Below are 7255 nucleotides of genomic sequence, written 5' to 3'. Positions count from 1 at the left end.
TAAATTCCTACTTTCAGATAATGATTCAAAAGGACTTTCTTTTTGTTGCTTAGCTTGACTTGGCAATAGAAAGCATTTTTCGGGAATACTTCTGGTCACAAAACAGGCTTGGCCCGATGATGTTACTAGAGCTCCTACGTTTTGCTCTGTCATTTCTTCCCCTCAACTGCAATCTAATGATCACCTTAGTGTCTTCTTGAGGCTCCCAGATGTTGACTCCTCCTCCAGAAATACTTACTCATCAGAAACTAAGTTTATTAGATTTACTGCAATAAGGCAGAACGTTGTCTTGACAGAGACTTAGCAGTATCTCAGAAGCAGTGGGATGTTACCAGGTTTTAGAACCTGGACCGGGTGACTTTATAGCACATCCTGAGAGGCAGGGAACCAGCTGAGACTGGGCAGAGTTGATAACGAGTTAGCTTCGGGTTAATGAGGCCAGGGAGGGGAGGTCTTGAAGTGAGTCTTAATAAATTATTATAATAGTTTTGCTTAGTAAACTATTTTATTGGTTCATCATCTTATGTTCCAAAACTGAATATTCCCTGGAGCAAGTTTCGAAAATGTTTTTGCCTAAACACAATATTGTTTATCAATAAAATAGGAAAGTCTGTTTGGTCCCAGAAATGTTGAGCATAGATGTAAGAAAGCATGTTGGTTTCAGTTCTCATAGGTCACTCAGCTAAAGGGGATACATCCATCAGTGTGGAAGTAAAATTAAATAATAAAATGAAAGCTGAATAAAAGTGAAAACAAAGCAAGTAATTAAAGATACTGATTTTTTCCCAATTGTTCTAGAATTTTTAGCCTTCTTTTCAGATTCTTGCAGTTACTCCTTGGGCCTTAAGGCCTGGAAGCCCCAGAGGAAATGGGCTGAAAGCCTGTTGGGAGCTTCATCTGAGCTGTATACAACGGTTGTGGGGCACAGCACAGGCACTTTACAAGTGTCTCCTGCTTCGCACACATGTGGATCACCTCTGAAAGGCTGAGTGTGCTGGCAAGGTGCTCCTAATGGACTCCAGATGGAAGGAGAGTGCTCAGGATCTGCCAGCCAAGGCCAGATCTGAGACAGGCCTGGGCTGCTGGGAGAAGTGAAGAAAGGAATGGTGAGGGAGTGACAGACTGGGGAGCTGGCGCCACGGGAAACTCTTTGTGCCTCTTTCATGGGCTCTTTGCCTCTTCTTCACGTCTAGTCACTTGCAGCATTCACTGAAGGATTGGATGCCATCACCTGGGAAATGCATGGATAATGGAAGTGAGTCCTACCAGTTCCAGGACAGTTGTACTCCACATTTGCACCCTGACCGTAAGATCTTTAATTAAAAATAAAATCCATGCATTGGTTGGTATATTCATTCATTTAACAAATATTTTGTACACTCTGAGCAGCCAGCTGTGCACCTGGCTTGAGAAATACCCAGTGAGCAGTATGCCAGCAGTTCCTGCCTCAGGAGGCCTACAGTCTAGGGGCAGCAGACATACACACATCAATAGACAATGGCAATTGTGGTTTGAGGATTCTGTGAAAAAGCAGCACAGAGGTAAGAACTCATTGGAACAGCATTTGACATGGGCTTGGGGGCAGGTGGGAGCAGGGGGTAAGAGTAAGTCTGAACAGTGATCCAAAGTATGCATAGGAGTGAGCCTGGCAAAGTGCTGAGGGACAGACAGCATGTGCAAGGACCCCGAGGTCTGAGGAAGATCCTGACGGGAAGTGCCTCCATAGCTGGATTGCTGTGTGCACTCAGGCAAGCCATGCAACCTCCCGAAATCTCAGTTGCCTCTCTGGACCTTAAACGTTTGAATAACATGTCTACATTCTCAGGCTGGTCAAACATTCAATTATAGATGAGCAACTAGAGCGATGGTCTTCAAATATTTTTGCACATAAACCTCTTAACATAATTCTTAAATATTTAAAAATATCCCACATTTTACCAGTATTTCTGTGCCTAAAAAGATAAAAATAAATAAACAAAATAAAAATACCATACACATATTTTTAAGTTGACATTTAAAATTTATCATGATCCACAAACAAACACTTTTTTAATAGTTGGGGATTTTATAATATTTTATTTTCTTGATCTTGTGTTTCCATTTCACTTCTCTGACAAAATTTTATTCCAATATATCTTTTTGGCTTCATAGTCTTTTACTGATGGTTCTGTTATACATCCCTGCAACAAAAGTATGTATCTAAATTGAAATTTGTTTCCAAAATTTTCTGAGGCCATAAGACTTAATATTTAATGTTTAAAAAATTCCTCATGAAGAGCTATTGTTACAGTTAGTAGTGGTAGCACTTAATTGATTAAAACCATCTAAATATATTATAAATTGTTATACTATTATATATTAAAATAAAATGTTAATGGAATGGATCATTTAATGTGATCAATGTTTCTGTCCCTGTCCCTGTCCCTATAAAAAAATAATACTTTCAGTATACATGGATGATCATTATTTACTGATAGAGTGAGACAGGGTTTGGTACCAATTCCATTGCTATTTTTCATTTTTATAGATTTTAGTTTTGCAAAATCTTGTTCATATAAATAAATAAATAAATAAATGGAAGGAGCTTTGGATATCCATGTCACTCAATTCTTTGAACTCCATGTGAGTTGTTCGGTAAAAATAACAGTAATCAATAATGAAAAGGCCTTGCTGCCATTTTGATGAAAGCAGCACATTGGAAGCTAATTGGCTTTGCAAAAGATTTGTTTCCCAGTCCAATAGTTGCTATCTCCATTTTGGGGTACTATACTGTCAACGGAAAAGAAGATAAACTCTGTAAAATAATTTAAGGAGGTTTATTCTGAGCCAAATTTGAGGACCATAGCCTGGAGCCACGCCTAAAAAGCCTTGAGCAAGTGGACTGGCTGTGGCTGGGTTACAGTTTGTTTTTATACATTTTAGGGAGACAGGGATTACAGGTAAAGCCATCAACACATGGAAGGTATACATTGGTTTGGTCCAAAAAGGTAGGACATTTCCAAATGGAGGTTTACAAGTCATAGGTGGATTTAGGGATTCTTTAGTTGACAATTGGCTGAAGGAGTTGGCCTTTGTCCAAAGACCAGGAATCAGTGGAAAGGAATGCTTGAGCTAAGATAAGGGTCTTCTATCCTTCATGTGATGCTATACAGGAATCAGGTCAGGAAGTAAACCACATCATAAAAACCTGTTTACTGAGATTTTATCATTTGTAGGCGTGACTCACCAGGCCCTCTTAGAAAGGAATTTCTGGGGCAAAGAAAAAATCAGAGTTCAGCCCTCAATACCAAATAGGGTTTTATGAATGCTAATTAGGATGACAGCTATTCCTGTTCCTCTTTCACTTAGGCCTCTTGTTTACCCAGATATATTCTGGAAAAAGACTGGGAAAGAGGAAATATTATTAGTTTCAATGCAATTTTGCAAATGCAATATTTTTAAATAGAGACGATTATTTTATCACGTGCTTCATCTGCAGCTTTAGCTCATCATGGACAACATCCGCTACATAACCCAACGGCAGAGCTTCCTGAATGTGCCAAATCAGACTATTCCTGTCAGAAAAGGACTGACTTCTATTTTGAACTCAAATAAGTTCACTTGCACCCCTGTGACAGCCGACTCACTTCTGAAGCCCCTGTGCTTAGCTAAGGCATAAACAGCCTTGGTCTGAGCTTGCCTCAGGGCGAAGCCCAGCCCGTCCTTCTCCAGTATTTTCCAAGGACACTTCCTTCACTTACCTGGCAGGGGACTCTCTTCAAGGGAGGTGTGTTCCAGAACCGTCCTTGTGTGTGGTGCCCAGGAGGTTTTTGCAGCCCAGGTAATGCACCCTAGTAAGATTCGGGAGGGGTGCGGGGCACATGGTGTTTTTACAAAGTGGAGGAGAGCTGGCTGGGAGAAAACAAGAGCGGGGAAACGTGAACTACAGAGGCAGGTATAGTCTAAGGCAGAAAGAATACACAGCTAAGCTGAGAATCTGAACATTAATTCCCTTAAATCAGTCAATGCTTGAGTAGCCCTTGGAAAAATGTTCAAGTACCCCTATTTAAAGAATTTCAATTTTAAAAGAACTCTCATCTACAAACTTAGCCACTGAGCACTCCGTTCATTCAGTATTTAGAATGCAGAATTCATTTAACCTCCAAGTTTCTGGACCCCGCTTCTCTCCTTTTAGAAGAAGGCGCACATTTTCCCCAAAGAATGGCCAGGGGCAAAGATGCGGAAGCCCGTGGTCTGCATTCCCCTGTCCCCACGCAGCCTCCCTCACCAGAACCGCAGGGACTCCCGAACAAGGGGAACTCGGTCTCAGGGTCAGTCCTTGGGGAAGTTAGTAAGGTTAATTGAGCTTCAGGCTGTCTCCATGACAACAAAACAAACGGTGTATTTCATAGAGTCATAGTTTTGCTACAGCTGAAAGAATTCCAACCTGTCCGACACTCATTTTATAGGTATAAAAACTGAAGCCAGAGAGGTGGGTGATTGACGCTCCCCAAATTTCGCAGCTTTTAAGTGCAGAACTGGAGCTGCGAGTCAAGGCTCTCGACTTTCAAAATCAGGGCAGAACCTGCCGACGTGGAGCAGTCTGGCATCACACGGAGGAAACCAGTGGGTTGACTGACCCTAGTTTTCCCTTTTCACTCAGCTGCCCCACTGTCTTTTAGACACGGTTGTGATTTCTTCATCTGGAAAACCAGACCGCCATGAACATCTCAGGGATTTTCAGAGCAAACGCAGCTACAGATGACTGAATGACTTTCCCAAGAATAAGCTTTTCATAACCTTGATCATCCCTCAAGTGGCCTCAGAGTCCCCAGGATTCCTACTGGACCTGGGCTGGACAGGAGTCTGAAATGCTTCTAATGATTCCAAATTGCAGGTGCTGCAAAGTAAAAACCCTGGGCACAGTCAGCTGCATCTCTGGGTCTTTTCTCTTTAATTCCCACTGATCTGCTCACTGCACTGACTCACTCCCCGCTTGGTACCTGCTGGGAATTCCAGAGGGTCAGAGCAGGCCGGCTGTGACCAGCTCCCCAGTAGAGACCACAGTTGGCTGTCTGACCCCGATGTGAAACAGCACTGGTGACTCTGGGACAGCCAGCATAAATACCTGTAGTGCTGCTATATTTAGCAGCCTGTGTGCTGAAACAAAATACCTAGACTGGGGAGTTTACAGGCAGCACAAATTTGTTGCTCACACTTACGGAGGCTGGGAAGTCTAAGAAGAAGGCACCAGAGAATTTGGTGTCTGGTTTGGTCTCTGTTTCTAGGATGGTGCCTTATTGCCTCAGCGTCACGTGGCAGAAGGCACAAGGGCAAAAGGACCCGGCTAGCTGCCCCCAGCCCTTTCATAAAGTCGCTGGTCCCATTCATGAGGGCTTTGCCCGTGTGCTGTAATCACCTCTGAAATTGGGTCTCCGTGGAGGGTGCAGATGAGTCAAGTCTTCAGAGGTAGAAAAAAGCAGAGAAATGAGTAACTGGGAGAGTTCATCAGTGTAATCAGAAATGGTTTTAACGTCCAAATTAGCAACCTCATTTCCTGAATCCCTGGGTAATTATATCTCTTCATTTTAGAAACGCCTATAATAAGCATCTTAAAAAATAAATTCAAGTAACTTTGCAGAAAAATAAGAATCCAAATGCATATGAAACTTAATTATCTAGAGTCTAAAAATATTAAGATGGGAAGGGATTTTTAGAAATCATCTGTAAAATGCAGAAAATACACATACCACTTAGAATTGTGATGAAGATGAAATGTTATAATGAACGTGACACACTTAGCCGGAAACTCGTGGATACTATTATTATTTCCTCAAACACAGTTTGATCATTTTGTAGACCATTGCAGGACCTGAGGCCCAGAGAGATTGACTTGCCAATGGTCAGACAGCTGCCAATGGGCAGACCCAAGATTAATGTCCCTTAGCCTGATGCCAAGTAGAGAATGCTTTCTACTTTGCATGCTTCCAACGCCAAGCAGATGTAAATCAACAGATTTTAAATGCAACTCCTAAAACTCTAGAGAATGCTGAGAGAGATGAGACTTTCTCAAAGACTCCTGGTACATCTGAATCACTAAAAATTGATTGAGGTGTTGGAGGAGTCTTGGAAGCCTTTGTTTCCACCAGAGCTGCAGGCCTTCATGTTGGTTATGGAGCTGCCCAGGAGGGCCTTTTGGGAGAAGAATTGGGAGTAAGATGGTAATCTTATATGGTAGGTGATGCTTTTTCAAAAAGGAATCTATGGAGCCTTCTCTCTTTTACTCCAAATTTCCAGAAACCTCATCAACAGTGGATATTTATTTTGGCATCTCTGAGAGTCATTGAAGTCTGTTTCATATCAGAATTCAGAGGAGCTGACTAGGGAGAGAATATTAGCTGGCAAAGCATGGAAATGGCTGGCCTGGTCCACCCGACAGGAATTTCCACGAGGGGCTCTTAACCAAAAGCAGCAGAGGTGGATCACTCCACTCCTGCACCTACTAAAACTCTGCATAATAACACATAAATCCTATAACTTTTTTTTACATTGAAAAAAAAGCTATTAAGTACACTGGTTAAATCAATGTACCTTTTTTTTTTCTAAATATAATGAGAATAGTTTGTTACTAAGATATTCTTTCACATTCACTCTCTTAAATGTTGGCCTATCTTTTCCCCTCCTATTCATGGGCTCTGGCTATTTTCACAGCTTTAGACCTTTTCTATTCTAGTTTATATTTAGCTGCTGTTTAAAAATTTCTTTATCCTTTTATGCTAGTTTTTCCTGCCCCCCATCACCCCCTACTGTTCTGGGTTTTGAAGAACATACTTTTGAGGGGGATTGGAAGAAAAGACTAATGTGCTTGCTCAGTCATACTTGTCTCATCAAGAGCTTCGTCCTTCACAACATTCCATTCCCTCCTCTGGGCTGTGAGTATCTATCAATCTATCTATCTGAAAGCTGATAAATATCAGCTTTTGAAAAAAGATGGGTAAGTTATATGCATTTATGATTTTGCATTCTGCTTGTTTTTCAGATGTCAGCTGAGGTCTCTCTGCTTCTCTTGAGATTAGGCAAAATTAGCAAGAATTTCCCAACACCATTGCCAATGGATTGCTGAAGTTCTCCCCAATATGTCTCAGAGTTTCTAGGGAGGGGACAGAGTGGAACTTGTGTTCTTAAGGCCTCTTCTGCTTCCTGGGCTACTTCTTCCCTGCTTGCCTCTTTGGCTCCATTTATACCCCTAAAAGTCTGTCTATTCCAAGAATTAAAT

The 7255-nt window shown here is 41.7% G+C and overlaps 1 long non-coding RNA gene across 1 annotated transcript; it reads right to left on the bottom strand.

Annotated features, from left to right (window-relative positions):
- Window positions 1-800: 800 nt before the first annotated feature.
- LOC123641685 lies at window positions 801-4329 on the bottom strand. The gene is made up of 3 exons (XR_006736330.1): window positions 4268-4329; window positions 3741-3891; window positions 801-1231 (listed from the first exon to the last, which is right to left on the bottom strand). It is a non-coding gene; the product is annotated as an uncharacterized LOC123641685 (long non-coding RNA).
- Between the last annotated feature and the right edge of the window lie 2926 nt (window positions 4330-7255).

Source organism: Lemur catta, chromosome 7 (assembly GCF_020740605.2).
Source record: "Lemur catta isolate mLemCat1 chromosome 7, mLemCat1.pri, whole genome shotgun sequence".
NCBI classification, from domain to species: domain Eukaryota; kingdom Metazoa; phylum Chordata; class Mammalia; order Primates; family Lemuridae; genus Lemur; species Lemur catta.
The sequence above is the reverse complement of the archived record's forward strand: the minus strand, read 5'-3'. Positions and strand labels throughout refer to the sequence as shown.